Raw genomic sequence first — 22,695 nt, 5'->3', positions numbered from 1 at the left:
GAAAACAACAGACACCGCCACACACATTTACCACTGCAAAGCAGTGATTGTGTGAATGTAACTTTCTATGTATGTGTGTATATATTTTAGATTTGATACATACACACACACACACACAGATGAGCAGAGTGTACTACGCTACTTTTAACCGCTGTTAAGTGTTGGGAGGGGTCATGAGTCAAAGTCAAAGTCAAAAGCACTTTATTTGATTATTTAAAAATCATAAAAAGTATACTATACAGTTACATAAAGTTAAAAATTTCCAGAACATATTATACAAATAAAATTTTAAATATATAAAAAGGTCTGTGACATATACATATAAATCCACACAAATACACTAAAAATTTATAGTAGCAAATGTGTCATGATTCATAACCCCAATATTTCATTTGTTACAAGAGGATTGATTTAGGTTATGTCATACAATCTCGGGAAAACATTTACAGAACCAGCTCCTACATTCATCTTGAGTCTCTTCCTTCTAGCACGGATTGAGGCAATCAGAAAATTGGCTACACCAAACATCACTAAAGGAGTCTCCATTAATTGAAGATAATACAGTGCAGGTTTAAACTGTGCAAACCCCTTTTCCCTTAACAGCGGTCTAATGAACTTTTTCCTACTTTCAACAAAGAAAGAACAGAAAAACACAAAATGTGTCTGGTCCTGATCGGAAAAATTATCACAGTCACAAGGTGTGTTTTCCTTTGGGTTACACCAGTTTTCATAAGTACCCAACAAAAAATGAGCTTGATTAAATCAAAATTTTGTCAAAAGCCACCGGTGATAGGGTCTGGTAACAATAGTCAAGTAGGGTTGGATTGACAAGGACGAGATCAACAAAAAGTGTGACCTAACTGTAGGCTTTGTGATTTCCTTTGCTTCTCGTTCTAATTCTCGTAAATTTATGAATTGTGTTTTTACCCATGTAATATCTTCCTTGGTAAGATTTTCCGGATTCAGATATAAATCAGGGCGACCCAGAAGTACTGCAGATGTTTTAATAAATGTCAACCACAAAATGTCCGACACTCCATCCCTCCCCATACAATCCCTAATAATCTTGTGGTTTAGTGTAAGGTTGGGGTTCAGCCAGGTTCTGATCCATAGTAAAAGCGGTGCCAAATTTAGCATATCAGTAATATACCCTATCCCTAGCTCCATATGAGCTGCAAAGGATGATGTAGATTGGGGGAGACCCAAGACAGATCGAAGAAATTTATTTTCTTCTCTCTGTATCGGGGCTAGATCTTTATAGCCCCAAATTCCTGCCCCATACCTTGCTATGGCTAGGGTTTTGGATCTATAGATCATTAATATGGCCTCAGCTGGTTTGCCACCCAATATTTTAGCAAAGCCTAATATAGCCGCCGAGGATTTTTTCACGGCTGCTACTTTATTAGCAACTTGGGGTACCCAAGACCCAATGTCATCAAACACTACGCCAAGATAGGTGAACACTTTCACTCTCGTTATTACTAAGCCATTACAGGAAAGGGTTTTCATGTTCTTCCTACCTTTCCCTATGGCCATGACATGCGATTTCTCTACATTTGTCACTAGGTCCAGATTTTGCATAAAATCCCCGAAAGAATTTAGCAGATGTTGTAAGCCTATTGGGGTCCTTGACAGCAGCACCGTATCGTCAGCATATAATAAGACTGGTACTGGTGTTCCCCCCATGCATGGGACATCAACGGATGCAGCCACCAAGTTGGAACCCAGTGAGTTTATATATAGAGAAAATAGCATTGGGGCCAGGATACACCCCTGGCGGACTCCCCTGCCGGACTGGAGACCAGCGGAACACTTCCCATCTTGAGTCATGCGAATGACCGCTGTTAGATCTCTGTGTAGCTCTGCCAGGAAGCTCACCAGAGCCCGATCTAGACCCAGCTCCAGGAGCATTGTCCACAGTTTCGACCTATTAACTAGGTCAAAAGCTGTGGACAAGTCCATAAAAGCCAGGTAGATTGCCCCTTTTGTCGCTACAGTATATTTGCTAACTATTAGATGTAAATTCAGGCACTGGTCTTCGGTGCCTCGACCAGTTCTGAAACCATACTGTGCATTACACATGATGTCATTGTTAGTAACCCAAGAGGAGATCTTAGACAGGATAACCTTCCCTAGTATTTTAAAGGACGAATCCAGTAATGATATGGGCCGATAGCATCTAGGGTCCCCCCTCTGGCCCTTCTTAAAAATCGGGACAATAATCGCCCGTGACCAGGAAGTAGGCAATCTGCTATTATCAATACAGGCCATATTAAAGACATTAGTAAGAACTACAGACCATATATTAGGATGTGCTTTAAACATGTCAGCTGGTACCCCGTCTGGGCCAGGGGCCTTATGAGCAACCGTGTCCTCGATAGCCTTTTGTGTTTCTTTAATTGTAAATCTCAGTGGGGGCTCCTCTTGGTCGCTCACTATCGGAACAAAGACATCTGCTGGGAGGCCATTACCATAGATTTTCCCAAAATGGTCTAGCCATTCACGTTCAGATATATTTAGTTCAAGCGGGGTATTTTCCTTGTCATTAAAAAGTGGAGAATTGACAATTTCCCAGAATTTGGAACTGTTCTTAAGGCTAGCCTTATCATACAAGGAATCCCAGGCGTTTTTTTTTTATATCATTCTTCCGGGACTCAACAGTCATTTTATAATGTTTTCTTAACCTGAGCACTTCTACATTATCTCTAGGACTCTTTTTCAATTCCACCAGTAGGTCTCTATGGGCTTTTGAGCATTTTTGGTCAAACCACCCATGTGGTTTTTGCTCCTTATGTGATGTCTTACATGTTAGGTCCACAGCCACCTGCTGGCAGATTAAGTCAAAAGAGGAGATAATATCTCCACCCCACCTTAGCGGATCCAAACAGATATTAATTTCCTTACCCACCTTATCGCTCAATGTGGTATAAAAAGCCTCTGGGATTATTTTACTCCATTTTAGCCGTCTTCCCTGGTCCTTAACGGATAATTCCAAGGGAGGTACTAAATTTATGTTTATATTATCAATAAGTAAATATGGATTGTTATTACGTAATTCTAGTAATACTGGGTTATGATCACTGAATGTAGCGTGTATTGCATTATAAAAGATGACATTTTGCAGCAAGCCTGGAGAAACAAATATAAAATCTATAATAGTGTTACTGTTCCTAGCACTATATGTTGCTACCCGGTCATTGATGTAAAAAAACTCCGGTTCAGCTAGATCAACATCGGACAATAATTCTTCTAAAGCAGCACCCTTTATTGAGTGTTCGAAATGTGAGTAGGGCAAGAAATCAGTGTCAATTGTATCCCTATACTGACAGTTTAACTGGCACAAATGTGTGTTAAAATCCCCGAGGATGATTAAATGAACAAAAGTGTTTTGACCTTTCTTGTAATTTGTTAAAAACTTTGCCAATGCATTAATATTTTCGTTACAATGCATACCACAAGGGGTATTATAGAAGTTAACATACACAATTTTATGTTTATTTGGAAAAGTAAATTCCAGAGCTAGAAAATTCGGGGATAAGGTGTTTAGAATTTTTGCAGTACCCATATGTTTCATAGAGATTAGGAACAAAAGCCCCCCTCTATCTCTCCCTGAACTTGTTGCTAAGGCAGCTTCGGAATACGATAAATATCCATCTATCCAAAAGTTGCATTCCCTATCCCAGGTTTCCTGGAGTGCCACAACATCATACTCCTTGATTTGTTCCAACCATATGCTGTCGGCCCTCTTCGAACGAAGCCCAGCAATATTCCAGCTTATGATTTTAACTGATTTGCCAGCTCCCCTGTCGGCAGTAGACATGCCATGCATCTGTGACTTAGGGTCAGCGTGGCAGGTCAGTCAATCATTTTCGTCCAAATGAGATAAGGCTGTGTACCTATTTGTTAAATCCAAGGAGGCCCTATTAGTTAGTCTGTTGACATTAGTATGTCTTTGGATGAAACCTGGTGTCTGCAAGGGCCAAGATGAAGAATCAATTGGGCGTCTCGGGGCTTCGTGTTGGCCATCATCACACAAGAATAATTTAGGAGGATTTGGCCGAGGATAAAAATAACCTAAAGGAACCACACGAACCCCTCCTGCCTTGATAGCAGTAGCATCCCAGAACAGGCGAGCAGCCACATGGGGTCTATTAAAATTTACAATGATACAGTCTCCCGGTAACTTTTTTGACGTGGGGCCCAGCCAGTTGACTCGTCTCACCGTCATGATGTGGGTAGATATATTTTTTGGGCCTGTACAGTTTTCATCACACCATAACTTGACATTCCCTAGTAGTGTACCCTGTGACTCTTCCTCCTCTGGGGTTAAAGGTGGGATATTTACTAGTACGGCGACGAACGGAGTTGCCTCAGGTGGTAGATTAACACGGGGCTTTATACATAACCATGTCACACCCTGTGAGGTGCCGCCGTTATTCGCAGCAATATTTACCAAGGAGGCAATGGGGCTGCCCTCTTCATGGCTTAGTTGCCTAGGGACCTTATTCTTATTCTTAGTTTGCAGAGTGACTATTTTAGGTGGTTTTGGCCGCATTTGAGTGTGTGAAGGTGAGGGCCGTCTTAAAGCTAAAAGCTTATCGTTCCCTGTCACTTCCATAGGTGGATCGTGGTTAACCGAAGTCCCTAATAGTTTCGATTGCGGGCAGTCCGTTTTTATTAAAGATACCAGCTTATTTATCTGATCACATTTCCCTAGTATTTCCGCCACGCATTCTCTCAAAGTCTCAATGATATCATTTGCAATATGAACAAGGGTTGTTTCTAACTTGTCCGTGAGTACTTTTTCTACCATATCCTTCAAGCGGGTTTCAAAGTTACTTATAGCTGGGCGAGATTTTGGAAAATAGTGCACAATCTTCTTTAATGGTCTCTTTGGCAACCTTTTAGCGCGCTTAGTGACTGTACCGGTGGCCTCTCGTGTGGGGCTTAGGGCAGTGTCTGTACACGATGGAATGAGGACCCCGTGGGTTGTTGTAGTACATTGGTCCTGGGGTAATATATCCCTAGGAGGGATAATATGAATCACAGGCTCCAGGGGTATGGCTTGTCTGCTGGGCAATGGGGACACAAGGGGGTTCAAGCATGTTTTTTTCAGCCCTAGTTCCCGTTCTTTCTCCGCAATCTCTTGATTAAGTTTCCCCACAGCAGAGGTAAGATACGACATGATATTATTTGATGTAGTGGTTATACGGGGTACCTTCACTTTCCCTGTCCCCCCAAGGGTTGATGATGGCAGTGTGCGCTTACCCATCGTATGGCGTTGTGATCAGGGGGTGAGCCCGTCCCGTCCCTTGTCGTCCACTGACGGCCACAGACGGCCCGCCCTCTGCCCAGGCTCAGCCCGCGCGCGTCCCGCGACACGGAGGGTAGGCTGGATTTTGTAGCGCCTCCAGGCGCGGGTGGCGGGTAGTGGGCGGGAACTTCCTCCCCTGGAAGCAGAGGTCGCCGGGAGATGTAGTCCCCCTTCCAACCGCGGCCGCGAGGGTGCCAAACGCGGCGGCGGGAGGGAGACGCAGGCGAAGGAGAGCCTGCAGCAAATGTTCGCACCAAGCAAGTCTCTAGCCTCGCCAAAGGTAAATATGAATATGAAACCCCCGCTCCACCTAGGGTAGGCTGGATTTTGTAGCGCCTCCAGGCGCGGGTGGCGGGTAGTGGGCGGGAACTTCCTCCCCTGGAAGCAGAGGTCGCCGGGAGATGTAGTCCCCCTTCCAACCGCGGCCGCGAGGGTGCCAAACGCGGCGGCGGGAGGGAGACGCAGGCAAAGGAGAGCCTGCAGCAAATGTTCGCACCAAGCAAGTCTCTAGCCTCGCCACAGGTAAATATGAATATGAAACCCCCCAAGTCAAGAGAAGGAAAGTTTAAAGAAAATCAGGATGCCCCTTGGCAGTAAAGCACTTGGTTGCCTTTTGGCGAGGTTTGTGCTATGTAAATACTGCATACATGTGTACTACATCCAGCACTGTGTTGCTATGCAGCTGGGGCAGTGAGCATCTCACTTGAAGCGTTGGACAACCCACTCATGTCCATGATAGCACAATGAGTCCAGCTTGTCTTTAGTCTGCGCACAAGCATTCTTGGGGTCATGTACACATTGTGCAGGAGACAAGGCTAGCTATTGGGCCTACTTTTACTACTCTGTGGGGGGCATAGAAACGAGTCACCTGCAGACCTCCAAGCGAGGGATACGGGAGGAGGACATCATTTTTTAAGCAGCAGAGGCAGATTAAAGGGGAGCAGTAACATTACTGCGGTGATGGCTGCTCCCTCCAGTGATGGTATAGAAGAGGGTATCTTCCGACCAGGATAGGGGGAGGCAGATTATAGGGGAGCAGTAACATTACTGGGGCGATGGCTGCTCCCTCCAGTGATGGTATAGAAGAGGGTATCTTCCAACCAGGAATGGGGCAACCACTGGTAGACTGATCAAACTGGAGATCGCTTTTCTGTACATCCAGGTTTAAGCAATGCAACTTTAGACCATTTTGAGGTGTGTTTTGGTTGGCAACCCAGCTACAAAATGCTATGCAGCTAATCTGTGCCTACAGAGCCCATACAAATGAAGGCGTGGAGTCTTAAATTATAATTTGAGATGAGAGTAAGTAAGAGAAATTCATGCAAAGTACTGTCATAGTGTCTCCTACGGGTATTTGCAAACATACACCAAAAACAGCGACCAAGTCAAAAATAATGCAATTCTATGAACAAATCAAATACATATTTTGTGTAAAAATTATAGCTATTCTTCTAATATTTATTGACACGTATTTAAAGAATGAAAAACAAATACATTTTCTGACATCTTTCAATAATTGTGCACTTTGCGTTTGTGAATGAGTGGTAATTCAGATGATCAGGAAAAGCGTTTTGATAAATCTACCTAATTCACAGAAATAACTGGACCATGCACATAGATAAAACATAGATATGAGATCAGTGTTCCATGCTTAGATCAATATTACCAGAAATCGCTCTAAACACTTCTGTTCTTGCCAGCCACATTACCCCTTAGTGTTGTGTGTCACTGTCACTAGAACAACGATTGTTAGTCACGCCATTCATTCCCATGGCAGAGAGTTTAGATAGTTCCCGATACTTGCCTTCCTATACCTCTCTCTATATATATATATATATTCACTTAAAAAACCATAGGTTTCACACATGTTATAGTTAGCTGGACATTTCACTCGTGAAAAACCATTGAAATTCCCCTGTTATAGTTAGTGCAGGCAACTATAACTCACGCGACCGCAATCCTCTGCTGATGACGTCAGATATTACATCACTGTATTTAGACACTTATTTACCCATGTCTTCTTCCATTAATTTTTAGCTATACATATATTACAAATATTTTTTTTCCAGAAAGACACATATGTCATCAGTGATGTAATATCTGACGTCATCAGCAGAGGATTGCGGTCGCGTGAGTTATAGTTGCCTGCACTAACTATAACGGGGGAATTTCAATGGTTTTTCACGAGTGAAATGTCCAGCTAACTATAACATGTGTGAAACCTATGATTTTTTAAGTGAATTTGCAAGGTTTTTTAAATGCTAATTCCTAACTATAACGTGTGTGAAACCTATGGTTTTTTCAGTGAATTTGTACGGTTTTTTAAATGCTAAGTTATGTATTTTTTTTATTTTTTTTTAAGGTTTTTCACCGTGCCCACGTTACGCAGTTCGCGGAATTTTTCCGTTTCTACTGTACGCGCACGCTACGCGTACTCCGCGATTTTTCGCAAAAAAAATTAAAGGAAATTTTGGCCCTTGGGGGTCCTTCTGGGACCCCCTGACAAAGGCTAGGGGGTCAGGAACTGTCCACCCTGCCCCCTTTTCACGTTCTCCACCTTTGTTTTTCACCCCCTCAGACTGCGAGAGACAAAATGGCGGCCGACACTTCCTGGTTTCGACCGATTCGAATGTTTACTAAGATCTAACAACCAATCAGAATCGCGCTCGCGCACGGCAGCGTGCGCGTACGGTAAGTTTTACCGTACGCGCACGGAGCGCGCCTATAGATATATATATGCTTTTAAATGCTATTTTCTCAGGAAATACTGAACAGATTTACAACTGCAAAAGGCACATCCCTGACCTGAGGACTACCTCTCTGCCAAATTTCAAGTAATTCTGTTCAGCCGTTCGGGCTGTAGCTTGGACTAAAGGTCCTATGGAAAAATGCATGGGGAAAACGCGTTTTGGGACCCCCCCTTTTTCTCAGCCCCCGCTTGACGAATCCTCCCGAGACTTTCAGGGAAGGAGCGGAGCGGAGCGCCCCACCTATTTTGAAAATTTCGCGAGGATTCGTCAATCGGCGCCAAAGTTATTCCAAATAGAATGTTGCGGATTTCCTATGGAAGCACAATCCTAACTATAACTATCTACTGGCGACCGCCAGTAGATAATATATATATACTATACTTCATATACCTATAATGGGGTGATTTTCTAACACGTCTAGTTATAACCCAGTCAACCAAACCATTAAGTTGTTAGTTTCACATGTACATTGTAAAGTAAGTTTCTTATTGTCTTGTTATTTTGTCGTTTGTTAGTATTAAGGTGTGCATGTCTGCGAGAGTTCAAACAAATCTCCTGAGATTTGGAAATTTCACATAGTGGCCATCTTGTTTCTTGGGACTCTATAAAGAAGCCATACCTCGGCGAAGACACACAACAAGAAGATGCCTTTGAGAGGAGCATCAGACAATATTACCACCAGCACAGAGAGGCAGGCAGTTTACAGCTAATGTACCTTAGAAAGCACAGTATTTTAGAGCTTCTTAAGTTATGGTAAGGTGGCAAGATGGTACAAGAGGCAAGTAGTTTTCTTGATCTTTTGAGTAGGTAGAGGTATTTCCAAGCCAAGCAAACTCAAGGTCCTAATAAAGGCGAATTACACAAACTGTGAAAGACTTATAAGCAACATACCATATTGAGAGGACTGATGTCAAAATCTTAAAAGTTTACTCTTGAGTGATAAGAACTTGGTAGAATGTTGTAGGAGTTGTGTTATTAAGGGAATTCCTGCACTGAAAAGCCTATATGGAGTATAGCAACATAAAAATTGAAAAAATATAATTCAAGGTTAAAGTTCATAATTCCTAGTTATATATACATTCAATAACAGTTCTTTAGGAACCTTAAAAAGACATTTCTATTGATTTGCTGCAATAGTGATCTTCAGATATACCTGTATTGATATCAAGTAGAGCTAACATTATAATGTAATGTTGGAACTCTGGGGTACTTTCGGGAAATGGTGAAGTATCACAGATACTGACAGTTTCCATTCTCAGGTGGAGGAGCACTTAATTCCGCCTCCCCACATCCATCTTTATGGCTATTCCAAGATTCAGTAAACCAGCTTTGACCACAAGATCTGAGATTGGGACTGATGGTGCCTGAAGGGGTGCTGGGTGACTTAATATTCCTCTGGGAAATCACAGTCCTTGACAAACATGTTCTGTGGAATGATGGACGTGTTGGTGGATGGAGATACTGTAAAACGTCATTGTAAATCCCTTTACATACCCCACTCCTTTGATACCCATGCAATTGTTCTCCCCTAATGAACCTGGGACACCAAAACAGAAACAGTCCCGAGTGTCAACCTTTAGCCATAGCATCGAGATGGAAATTAGCAGTTCAAAAATCCAAGGTTTAATTATAATTCTGTAATGCTGTGATATAGCCCGACTTTAAACACTTCTAATGTTTGCTGATAGGCAACTGAACCACAGGGACATCCAATGAATTGTTCAGTATCACGGTGTCTGGTCAGATGAGAAAGCAAAAAATATGGATTTAATGCTTCCACCTCGTATTAAGCCACGCTTTATGTGTTTCCTTACCCGTTTGATTCCTGCCCTGGTCCATATTCTCAATTTGATGGCGACTACTTTGCATTCCAGCCTGCATTTATTTTCAAGCCATCCTTCTATGGACCATAGACCTGACCAATCGGGGCTCCTCTTTTAGGCGTCGCTATTGCGATCCTTGCGTCCCCGCACAACTCCCGGGATTTAGCAAACTGTCCTGTGCATTCTTCAAAGAGGACTATGCTTCTGGCTGGCTGTGCCTGTTATGCGTCGCTTATCCATCAACTTAAGGCAGCATGGAGGTATCAATAATTTGGTTTAGAGAAACCCCCAATCGTCACTAGTGTCAAAGTGTCTGTGGTGAAAGTACGCGTTTTCCCTCTCCCTGCTGAGATAGGCATTACAAACTGGCTCCTATGACCTCACAGGGAAGTGTGGTCACTGATTGAGATAACTTAGCCTCACTGACAAGGTCTAAGGCTATTTACAAACCGTTAAACACAATTAAATGGATGCATCAAATTAGCGCCCATGTGCCCTCATTGCAGCTTTCAACAACACATTAATGGGTAAGATCAGGTTACTCAGTGAGTGCCAAATCTAAAGTGTTGTTCCTTCACACTAATATATTTTCCATAGCACTGAAAGTACAGAAACTGAACCATCAAGCACCCTAGCTTCAGTGACTGGGGAGAAATCACATACAATGGCAATAGAAAAAATCTTCAGAACAGTTGCAAGCCCATCCATATGTCTAGCTGAGGGGATCCGCGGAGAAAGGGATTGGAAAGGTGCAACGCAGGCACCAGAAGGAAGTTTATGTATTATGAGCAGTTTTACAGGGCGTGGAAGAGGCCCTTACATAGGAACCATTTCGTACAATCCTTTGACAAATGTTGCAATACTTAATCAAATATATTTAAAAAATAGCAAAATGACAAAATAATATAAAATGATAGCAGTTTATGTTATAGATAGCAGCGAATAATAAAATAGGACCGTAAAAGTATATGCTATAAATATAAGAGCAATCACTTAATGTGAATTGAGTGTGCAATCCAACAGCCTCACTGAGTGGTTATCAGAACATGTTCAACCACAGTCTCCGTTTCAGACGAAGAGTGGCACAGGTTTTAACGCTAGAAATGCTGGTGGAATAGGCCTTTTTTCTACTCTTTTTTGTACTGGGATCCAAAAGCAACCCTGGCAAAAAAAAGAAATTTTGAAACCAGACTTGCTCCCTTCCTGCCCTCTCTATCGCCATCCATCCATACTTTTGCCTCTCGTCTCCCTCACTTCTCCCTCTCTCGCACCACTCCACCCTCAGATGGCCCGTGAACCCCTTTGGAAGCCATATTAGAGGTATCAAAACCAGGGAGTCAGAGACTTGTGCACCTGCGACAATCAACACGTATGTGGCAGAGAGTGGACATGGAACTGACAGAAGGAACCTCAGAGACAATTCATTAGGTGAAGACGAATGCTCAGTCATTACACCTAGAGGGACTGCTACAAAGTAGTCAGCCTTCAGCGAGGGAAGGCGTATACCAAAGGCCCAATTACAAGTGACGGGGGAGTCCCAGATCTACGCATGCCCCCAGAAGTACCAGTAGCACGGGTATTACAGCAATACAACGGCATCATGATGGTCTTTGCGCTCATAAATGGGAGGAAAATGTGTGGATCACCGTTTGCACAATGAACCCTGCCTGTTGTTCTACATGTCCAAGCCTATTTTCAACCTTGTACTTCATCTACTTTTAGTAAGCAAAATGTCCAGGTAAAGAAAAACTGAAGCGGTTTTCTATGTGCGGCTCGCAATTCCTGATTTGGCTGGTAATTTATGTTACGGCTGAACTGGGAATAAGAAGTCACCCAGAAAGTAAGCGTCTTCCGGTTGGCACAAGGATGGCCCATTCTCTGTGCACTAATCAGAGCTACAAGATCCTCAGAGTGGAGAAGTAAGTGACCACTCAGAATGGAATGTAGGCGTCTTCAGCCTGAAATGAGGGTAGCCCACGTCAAACATGCACAACTGTGCCCAGTATCCCCTGTATCCCTTCCCGGTCTTTCCCGTTCATGCAAATCACATACTTCCTCCTTCGCCCCCTTTCACTTTGACATATCCCACAGACCACGACACACCCTGCGGATGTTGCTTTTGTATGCACATTCATTTTGTTTCCTCTTAACTCAACTCCCTTGCCCTACTCCTTAGCAGATTTGTGAATGGGGAGAGAAACATGCACGCTGCTGTGCTATGTGGTTCCCAGATTCTCGTGGTTACCCTAAGTTAAGGCATACATTGTGGATATAGCCATCTAAGCAAGTAAGCGAGCAACTGATGTAACCATGGGATTCCAGCCATGAGGGGGTTCTGCTTTCCTTTTACAGACTTTTGCAGGTTTCCCATAGTCAACCTATCCTAAACGAAAGATCACTGATGGGGCGATGCTTGAGCTGTTATCTCAGACCCAAGATCCTGCACTAATACGGATTTTACTCGACCTCCCGGATAGTCTGCCATCTTCTAGTTCGCACGGACACACCTTATGAAATAGTCGAGGACCCAAGTTCACCTGTCCCTGCTGCTCTCCTGGGCAGAGTTCTAACAACGCATCAATATCAGGAAGCGATAGCTGCCACCGTCCACATACAGGGGCAATAGGCCACATGGCCAATTGCCATCGACAACAGAATCACCTTCACTCAGCTGGTCTGTCACTTGCTAAAGGCAGACAACAGAGCTACCTCTCACCTGTCGTGGACCTCAAACCTATCTGTCACCAGTCACAGGTACCGGAACCACGTGTGGCTCCCTTGACGCAGTCAGCACAGCTATCCCTTACTTGCCAGAGACAGCAGAGCTTTCCCTCACCTTCGGCAGATCAATCACTTGCTTGGCAGGCTGATATTCTACAGAGTAACAATAGCAGAGCACTGAAGACAGCAGTGCTATCCCTCTCCATTCACAGAAAGCAGAGGTACACTTCATTAGTTACAGGCAGCTGAGTTATGCTTTGCTCCGCTGAGCAGTCTCTGGACCAGTGTATGTCTGACTGTCTGTCTTCTTGTCTGTTCTGTCTGTCTACATTCATCTGTTTATCCCAGGCACCCTGGGACATAGCGTTGCAGGGCTAAGGGTTCCCATGGGACAGGGAGCCAGGGACTTGAGAAAAGGGACTTCAGAGAAGACTCTGGTAGAACAGGGGAAACAGGTGGAGAGGGAAACACAGAGGGCACACAGGGTCAGGGGAACTCTCACAACCGAGCAACACTGGGCCAGGAAGCATCAGCTACAACCATACAGTTACTTCAGACCCAGATCAATAGAAGACATGGTTCCGTTTCAACTACAGAGCGACAGGGACACAAGAAGAAATGTTGTCATGTTTCCATTAGACGCTAAATCAGGTGTAAAACACCCCAGAAGAACAATAGAAGGCACAGACACAGGTTTCCATAGAAAGACTTGGACAAGCAACCATACGAGTGGTATGTATACAAGGGGACAGGACACATTGCCATTGGACGAGAAGTCTGCCATATCTGGCACAAGTCAGAAAAAAAGCCTCAAGACATAAGGTCCTGGCCTGGCACTTCGGGCTGGACTGCGTTTCATTGGGGAACAGGGCCAAGACTGATTTGCATATGGCTGGATTCAAACTGAAATGGCTTGGGGAGCAAAAAACGATGGATTTAGTCCCAGATCTCTGTACTGGTGGTGAATGCATGACATCGTTCAGCATTCTGACCATCCATTGTTCCTTTTGCACTTGAGACCCAGTTACCAGGCACGCTATTTGTTCTCCATCCACTAGCCAAGACATGTAAATGATGGTATTTCCAGTAGCCATTATCTCTCCAAGGGACTATAATACATATGACGTCAGTGAGGGATCTAATTGACAACAAGCTGGGCATTCATCTTCGAGAGCATCCTTTCACGAATGGCCTAAAGCCCGTTGGATGTAGTACAGGTACCAATATTGTTAGATTTGTTTCACAAAGCATAGTGCAGACACCACACTATACTCTTATAGTCACACAATCAGTGCAATGACAGACGTTGCAATCTATGCACTGTGCTTGAAAATGTGCAATGCTACCTCCAACATGACGTAAAAAGAAACATCTGAATTCAGTTAATCAAAAAGTGTGTTGTGATGTTACGCTGCTGCATGGGTGTAGGAGCCCAGCTCATCAGAGTCTTCACTCGTCTAAGATACTGATCTTGTTTCAATGGAGAATTGGATTGGAAATGTTCAATCTTCCCCTGTGGATTATATGTTTAACCAAAACATAATGTTAGCCCATCTCTTGGACCTGCATGTAGGCTTCTCAAATGATGCATCGTCGACGGGCCCAATAGCATGGAGCCGCTCTCACAACTCGCGCGGGCCACACCTCTGGCAGAATCCACACCAGAAAGCTGGACTATTGGGGTGCAGATCTCATGAATGGGAACAAGAATTGGTGCTAAAGCATGAACAACACTCAACCGGGCACAAAAAGCATCAACACGCCTGTGGGAAGCGAAAGCTTGGATTTATCTTGAAACTAAATACTCAAAACAACAAAAAAGGCTCTGCCATCAGTTCCTGAAACTCCGGGTGGTTTGACTTCAGGAAGAAGGGCCATGGTGCAATGGCCCAGGCTCACACGTGTGTGCAGCATGGACTCTGGTGGACACTAGTAGATACACACATGGAGAAGGTACCGCTCTCTTCTGTACACCCACACATGTGCGAGAGGAGAGTGGGGCTGCAGAATCCTTAATAAACATTCACCATCCTCAAGCTAAACAACACATGCCAGGGTATAATATTTGGTAAAGTCGCAGATGGCGCACTGCTGGGCGCACTATGTACAACCTGACGTGCACGCCTGCATTACCAGGGTGACAAGCATGTGGTGCGCTCCTGCCTTCCCTCAGCTAACCTGCCAGCATCGGCCTGCTGCAGCCATTACAATCGCCAGTGCCCATGCCCTGACAGCCCTGCACAGCAGAGATCACATGTCCCTCAATGTCCGTGCAACAGGCATAGTGTACTGTAGTGACCACTGCTTGTACTTAAATGCAAGAATGTAAAGGTCACTCCACTAAATGGTCCTATCACCGGTCTAACCCCTCCTGCTGCACCCCACTGATGAATTGTGCCCCCCTGCCTCCTGTCCCCCCACCCCCAGGGAAGCGCTCCGTTGCCTAATAACTAGGTCCACGGGATACAGATTTTCTATACAGACTGGAACATACATACGACGGTAAAAAAAATAGTAACACTATTTCACTCTATTCGCCCTCCAATTAACATCCGCAATTGCATAGACAGTGTACGCGCGGCCCTTGCATTGCATGTTGGTGGGCTTACGGGGAAGCTGTTTTGGCATTAAAACGGGGGATTGGAGCCTCCTGCGATGTGCCTGCACGGGAGCATGCTGCAGTCTATGCCTGCCACTGTAGAGATGCCCTAAGCAGATGCGAACGGGGGGTTACACAGCGGCTGGACGTTTCTGCACCCGTTGCAAGGGTTAAACATATCTGTTCCACAGCACAAACCTGGTCCGCCAACATGTGTCCTTTATTCCCAGTGGGCTTCGTATTGCTAGATTACACGGCGCTGCTGAAGAACGCCTCACGCCCCCTCCACCCGCGACCCTTTCAGAATGGATGCTCGAAACGTTACCTTCGTTCAGGGCGGGAGACGGCTGGCGCTGTTACCCGGCGGTCGCAGTCACAGAGCGGCGCATCCGACGCTCCATGGGCAGGCGCCGGCCTAGCACCCAGCATCCATGCACACGCTCTCCGCCGGTCTCTCTCTGGGCTGTTTTTTTTTCTTATTGCTAGAATCCCGCCCCAGCCCTTCCTTCCCCTCCTCTCTCCAGGGCTGTGTGCGGGGAGCTACCACATCCCATCGCTCGGGCAGCTAACGGTCTCCGGGAGAGGCACTGGCGGCGGTCCAGGGTGCACCACGCCAGGACGCATCCCCTCCACTCCACAGCGCGCAGGGGCCGGCTGCCCGGGCGGGAGGACCGCTGGCACACAGGCGGAGGAGGGCACGGGCACGACAACAGAGCCTGGCAGCAGCTGCGGTGCCGCGGCCCCTCCGCCGGCTCAAAGCCTTTGACTCCCCTTTTCCAACAGCTCACGTGCAGACAAAAACAGACTTTAAATGAAAGGAGGCTGGCAGTGGGGGATGGGAGGCGGGGAGACCGAAGCAAGGAATACAGCAGCAGCCTCTGGTGCCGCGTCACGTGGGAGCAGGCAGGCACCCCTGGAACACGGCAGGGTTGGTGCAGACCCGCCTGCCCACCAAGAGGGCTGGGAACATTTCCCACGATGTTGGCACCATTTTCTGCAGAACATAGGGACGTGGAGGGTTAAACATTAAATAGAAGAGGCCTAGAAGATACATTTTGTGAAAATAAATCTCTTCCCATGTTAATTTTCTCTAAGAACCGCAGTAGGAAGGCGAAGCTGTGGCATCCTCTGCTGAGAAGGTCAGAAACCCCACCCTAGAGGAAATCTGGCCCCCAGACTGACACACCCCAGTCACCCATGAGCCCAGTCACCCATGAGTCAACAGAAGTAAGGCCCAGCCAGGGCAGATGTGCTTCCTTCAGGGCTCGGTCGGTGTTCAGACTTCATACACGAGGATGGCAGGGCGGGTGCAAGGAAGCAGGTTTTCTATAATTTGCAGTAAAATATAGGACTCCTAAAGGAAAGGGTACCGATGACGCGCGGTGCTTCCACGTCCAAAACGTTCCTCAGTAAGATGCCCTTCAGTGTGTGCCCCGGCCGCCTCCGTTCATGCACATGTCTGATCTTTACTAGAGACAGACAGTCAGGGCCACTGGAATTATGCGATTGTAGGCGGCAGCCTTTTCCGCATAATTATAGATTTGCCACCTTTGCCACATAAAGCAACAGCTGCATAATCTCCAGGTTTTAACAAAAAACATTTTTTTATAGCTCAAACAGTTCAAAAGTTGCTAAAAATGCAGCAACACATGTTGCTGTGGAAGTGGAAGGCTCTTCTTTGCAAAGGTTGACTGATCACTTTTTATTATTGCTATATTTGGGCATTAAACTGGTACTAACGAGCTACAACTTATGCCCAGATAGTGCTAACAAGTGTAAAAAAGACAAAATAATGAAGTAATACTTACACCAAATGTGGCACATTATGCTGATTAATCTGCCTTTTCTTGCAGAACAATTTAGTCAACCCTGCCACATAATTTGGCCCTTAGCTGCCGCATAATTCCATTGAACCTGCAGATTGTCCAAGAAACATGCTGTGGTCATGTTATGTGCAGCCATGTCTTCACAATAACTATATTAAAAGACCAGATTTGAATACGGTGCTTGCGCCTGCAGTGGTAAGACCTGGTATATTTCCATGCAGGGGCCCCTGCACTGGCCCCCACGACACTTTATTGACATCGACTGGGAAGACATTCAGATATTCTTGAGATGTCTGTAGCTGGAAGTGTATCCCAACATCGGGGAGCCGGCAAGGCGAGGACACCGCAGGGTGCAGAGTACATGCAGCAGCCCCTGCCCTCCACTTACTCAGCAGCTTTTAGCAGCCAGGGATTTCCTGATGAGTGGGTCTTCCCGTCAGAAAAACTACTAAATAATTCTACTCACCATATGTCTGCCTCTGCGGTCCAAGAACACCCCTCCCACTCTAATGGGCTTCCTTGCCAGAAGAGAACATGTACAACGCATGTTAGTTCACACTAAAAGGTCACAAGGACCCATCTTTTATTGTTAAGTATCACCATCGGAAAGAACCAAAACATTGGTTTTCCATTTGAGTCTTGGATAGATATTAAAGTGCTCTAAAAATGGTAAATTCCACAATTCCTGCAATTCATTCTTTTTCCGTCACATAAGAATGTGTAAATCTGCTTATTCCATAATTCCTGCAATTCGTTCTTTTTCCTTGGCACAAGAATGTGTATATTTGCTTATTCTGGACACTGCTCTAAGGAGTCCTTGGCAGCCTGTATATTGTACTATCTCATGGGTCTCTCTGAACCCTTTGCACGCCTTTCCCTCCTGAAGGTCTGTGCATCCTTGGACATTCGCTTCGCTGCTGTAGGTGTATGAATGCATGTATGCAGATGACTTCATCTTCAGTTGTGACATGTTGCAGCCCCAGGGGACTGCACACAGGCATCTGGGATTTCGTAATGTCCTGTGCCAGACAGTGATAATCAAACATGGCGTCAGAAGGAACATGAGCTGTACTTCCGTATGCTTATCGATTGCATGGATGGCCTTGATGAACCTTCCCACCCCACCCGCCCCTCTACCTCTATCCTTTTCCTGTGGTCTTTTACTTTACGGGTGTTGGTGATGACATCAAAGGCCTGGTGAAGATGTTCCCTCCTCCTTTTGTCAGCGTACCAAGAACTAACAGTGGGCTTAAAGCTCACCTATTGCTTACCATTGGTTGGCTATATGTTCACTCTCATTTGCTTTCTTCTTATTTGATGGCTTGCCTTGTTCATCTTGTGTTTGTCCCTGTCCTGGAGCACAGCCTATTTACTTGTGTCCTTCCACTGCTCACCTTTATTGAACTACTTTCTTCTTTTTTCTTATTCACTCCATGAGAGTACATGTAATTTCTAGTAGTCTCCCTTGTGTGCTTCTCTCCTCCTGGTTGCTGTGTTGTTCTGTCTCACCCATGTGTTTCTCTCCCCTGCGCTTTGTGTTTCTGTATCTCACTTTTCTGTTTCTCCCTCTTCCCTGTGTTTCTCTCCACTGAGTGCTGCTTCCACCTCCTGCCCATTCCCTGTTGCTTCCTGCCCTCACTGACTTCTCTGTTGCCCCCCACCTCCATAATCCAGTTTGTTTTATTTTACCTTATATTTTAACTTTTTTTTGTTGAGAAAGACAGCAAATTGCTGGCGGTCCTTTTGCTTTCTATATAAAAGTGTCAATATGCATAACTAAAAACTGAAGCTGTGTCACTGTGTCTTATTTTTTTTTTTACTTTTGTTCATATAATACAGCAGATGCTGTACAGCATGAACAAAAGGCATTACCATTGCCAATAGGTCTATTGGCTTTGCCAGTACTTGTTAAAAATGTTTTTGGGATTTGTGAGGGGATTAACAAGACTATATACAACAGGGTACAAAGTTAGCAGAACATCACACATCACTGGACTGCCAGAGAGTGTCTCCTTTGCTACATGCATGACAGACTCATCAAAATGCAGTAATTTCTTTCCTGCAAATAGATGCTTTGCCAAATTCCTACAGCAGCCCCTGAGTTGAAGTTGTTCTTAATGTCTAATGTGGTGGAGACTAGACAGCAATCCCAATATCCCTTATGGTGCAAGTGGGGATGCTTTTTACATTGCAGGTTTTAGACAGAGTCAAATTCTACTATTTATTGCACAGTTTTCAAAGAATTGTCTAAAATTCCACAGGTTTTACAAAACATTGAAATAGTCAAAACACGTAATTTAGCATTGCTCCTTGCTATGGACATCAATAAGGTATGGCTAGACTTTGGAAAATCTATCACTTCTCTTACTACCCCTGCTCTCAGACGTCAACTAGACGGTAACAGGAACATCAAGTAAAAAAAAAGACTCTTAGAGCTGTGTTTACTTTGTCCCCTGCTTGACTTTCTATATATAACATCATTTGCAAAAAAGAGAATGCTGAATGTCTCAAAGTGGGGCAAGTGGTCAACCCATTGATATAATCCGTGGTCAAAGCATTCATGACTTCATTACCGCTGACATTTTGGTGAATTTTGTATGTATGGTAAATGTATGTAGAAGCTTTCTTCACTTTTGCTTTTTGTATACTTCAGTTGGTTCTATCCAGTCTCTTCCAAGTAGTTTCTTAGCCATTCAGTTGGCAGAGAAGCTGCTAGGAGCACCAGGTTGAAAAGAACACAGTTCTCACAATCTCACGCGGTATAGTAAGGGAAGTTCTACATACTTTACAGGCCCAGTAGGTAGATCTACCTCTCAGGTTACAGAGAGCTTATCGCTATAGGCAGCAGATGTGGATTAGGTATCACCAATGTTAGTCTTTGACCTCAGATAGCAACAATCATAATGATGCCATGAAGGTTTTACCAGTATAATGATAAAAATGCCTTCATCTGTGTCTTGAAATTAGAGCAATATCAGCAAGTGCCACATGACACCAAATAAATGTCAGCAGCAATAAGTGTATTCACTCAATATATCTAATCCCTCAACCTTCAACTTTCAACCATGTATATAAGTAGTACAATTGGGTACGTAAACATCAGATTTCAATTTTCTTAAGACGCTCATTTTAGCCTCAAGAACCTGTGTTGTTTTGACAAACAAACTGATTTCTCTTCTCTTCCATCTTGTCATTTTATGGAAGGGCATATATTTTGCTGTCAATATCATTTTTTAGTAAGTACACTCAGCTCCCCAAAAACACAAATCTTGATGAGCCTGAGTCGCTTGATATCAGGCAGAAAAGGCAAGTTTCTTTGATTTCACAGAGTTATTTTCTTGAATTTATGGAAGGCGATGTTGATAGGCATTGCGGCTATACATTTTATTTGTATTGTAAATGTTGACGGGTCTGTCCGTTTTCTCTCATGACCCCTTTAGCCAGCACCAGGATACCCGCAAGGCAGTTGTAAGCTAAATACAATTAATAATAACATTGTTTATACTATATCTACTTCAATATTTGATTTAAATATTATTCAAAGTAAACTGGTCTATAAACTGCCATACCCGAGGATGCATTCTAAAAATGATTTAAAAGTGAAAGAAACTAGTCCAGGGAAAAGGTGAAAAACATGTGGGTTGTCATTGCTATTGTTTGATTCGTATTCCGATTTCGTGAGGCTTCTGAAAACCATCGAGGATTGGGGGATCGTGACATTTGATGAAAATGGAAGTCTGAACGTTCTTGTAGGAAATGGAATGCAATTGCTACCATATGTTTCTGACCATGAACACAGCAGTTTCTTTCACATATCACAGCAATGGCTGCCCATTATAGTTTATATGGAAAAAAAAATATATATAAATTACAGTCAGATGTTAGCTGCATGGGCCTAGCTGTCCACCTGTGTCAATTTTTACCAAAACAATTTTATGAGTCCAAAAATGCTAACTGACTAGATTTCTCTTCAATCATTCAGAGTAAACAATGTGTTATCAATACTCCAATGCTTTTTAAAAATTCGATAACAGATTTTCATTATCAGTGATATTAGTTTAACCATCTCAAAAGGATTAAAGGCGGAGAGACTTCACCAAGTTTCAAACCATGACCACTCAGCTTGGCATACACCACTACAGCTGATTCATTAATGTATGCATTAGTCCACAGAAACACCTAAACTTCGTGTAACTTCGAATTTCAGTTCACTTCTTGTTCTGGTACAAAGCGAGATTGTTAGAAAATAGAAGGCAGAGGAATGAAAAGACTAGAACATTAAGGTCAACATTCTGAAAATTGGAAGTAGATGTTTAGACCCCAAAAGATAGAGGGACAGCAGGAACACACACAAATATTTAGTCTTTTTGACCTGGACACTAAGCGTATTAGGTACAGGGCAAACAAAGGAAGCAAGCAAAATGCAAATGGTGTCATCCCTAAATGGTTCACATCTTACCTTAAAAACGCTCCTGAGATACACAAACAGAAAACACTCTCTTTCTATATAATGCCTCCCTGCCCGAGTCCTTGAGACTCTCAGGGCCGTACAATGTTGGTCAACCTGCCATCACCTGAAGCTAAACTCTTGCAAATAGTTTCTTCCAATCTCCCCATCAAGTGCCCCCACTCCTGTTTAATCGCTGGAGTGCAATCCATGAATGACACACCTCGGATTCATCATGAGCAAGAACTTGACTCCCCAAGAGCACACCTGTTCGTCGTTCAAAGGTGGGCAGTTCCATCACAGAGTTAAACATCTCATGCTCAGAGAGGGGTTCATACCAGTAGTACAACCCCTTGTGTTATCTAGATTACACTGTTACACCAACTCCCAACTCATCAAAGTAATTCATCAGATGTCCCCGGCTCCTTTCAAGGCAGCTCGGCATGCTGTTGCCAGGTTAGCAATAGGCACTAGAAAGTGTGTCCATTTCTCTCCTCTTCTGTTCACTCTCAAAAGACTTTGTTTCGAGTATCTTTGAGTATTTTTAAACTTGCATGCGTAACATTTAAGACAATCCATTCCAGTATTCCAAACTATCTTGCTCAAACTGGTCACGTGGGGTGGTCCTCACTGCCGTAAATGTTCTGACAAACTTCTACTTGAAATTACTTCCTTCAAGGAAAAAAAACGTTTTCAACAATCCATTCTTGAAAGTGCTACCAAATTCTCTTTCACAAACTAGCTCACACCACTTATCAGAAAAGTACCATCTTATAAGATTTTCAAAAAAGATTTAAAAATGTTACTGTTTCAATGACACTTCCCACATCAATGGTTCACATTTAGCACTTGGAAAGACTTGAAATAGTCAAAATTCTGCTGATTTGTTTTTCAAATGTTTTTATCATGGATGATAAAAATGTTTTGGACCCTGGTATGGTTGTTTTACTCCATATATTTCCAGCATCTTGAATCAACACTTCACAGCATCCGAATACTTTTCAACAATTCTAAAGCAAATGGATCAAACAGTCCGGACCACCAGAATGCTTCCATTCCATGCTGGTCCCTAGTCTAATTTGGAGACTGAACACAAGTGAGCTAGTCTCACAGCCTTCAGAAAAGACCCGCCTTTCCTGGTTGATCCATTAAAAACCTTGCGGCTGTTATTCTGCGGGTGATACACTCAAGAACAAACATTTTCTCCAGAGAGAG

The 22,695-nt window shown here is 44.1% G+C and overlaps 1 protein-coding gene across 7 annotated transcripts in view; it reads right to left on the bottom strand.

The window, feature by feature from the left end:
* FRMD4A (FERM domain containing 4A) overlaps positions 1-22,695 on the bottom strand; it is a 713,130-nt gene that overhangs the window by 323,346 nt on the left and 367,089 nt on the right. The window contains exon 1 of one of the 7 annotated variants that reach the window (XM_085652950.1): positions 15,533-15,739. The exons of the other annotated variants lie outside the window; for them this stretch is intronic. The gene's annotated coding sequence lies outside the window, so the exon portion shown is untranslated. Of the gene's footprint in view, positions 1-15,532; positions 15,740-22,695 lie in introns of those variants that run through there. 7 annotated transcript variants of the gene reach the window in all.

This window comes from Triturus cristatus, chromosome 4_1 (assembly GCF_964204655.1).
Source record: "Triturus cristatus chromosome 4_1, aTriCri1.1, whole genome shotgun sequence".
Taxonomy (NCBI): domain Eukaryota; kingdom Metazoa; phylum Chordata; class Amphibia; order Caudata; family Salamandridae; genus Triturus; species Triturus cristatus.
The sequence above is the reverse complement of the archived record's forward strand: the minus strand, read 5'-3'. Positions and strand labels throughout refer to the sequence as shown.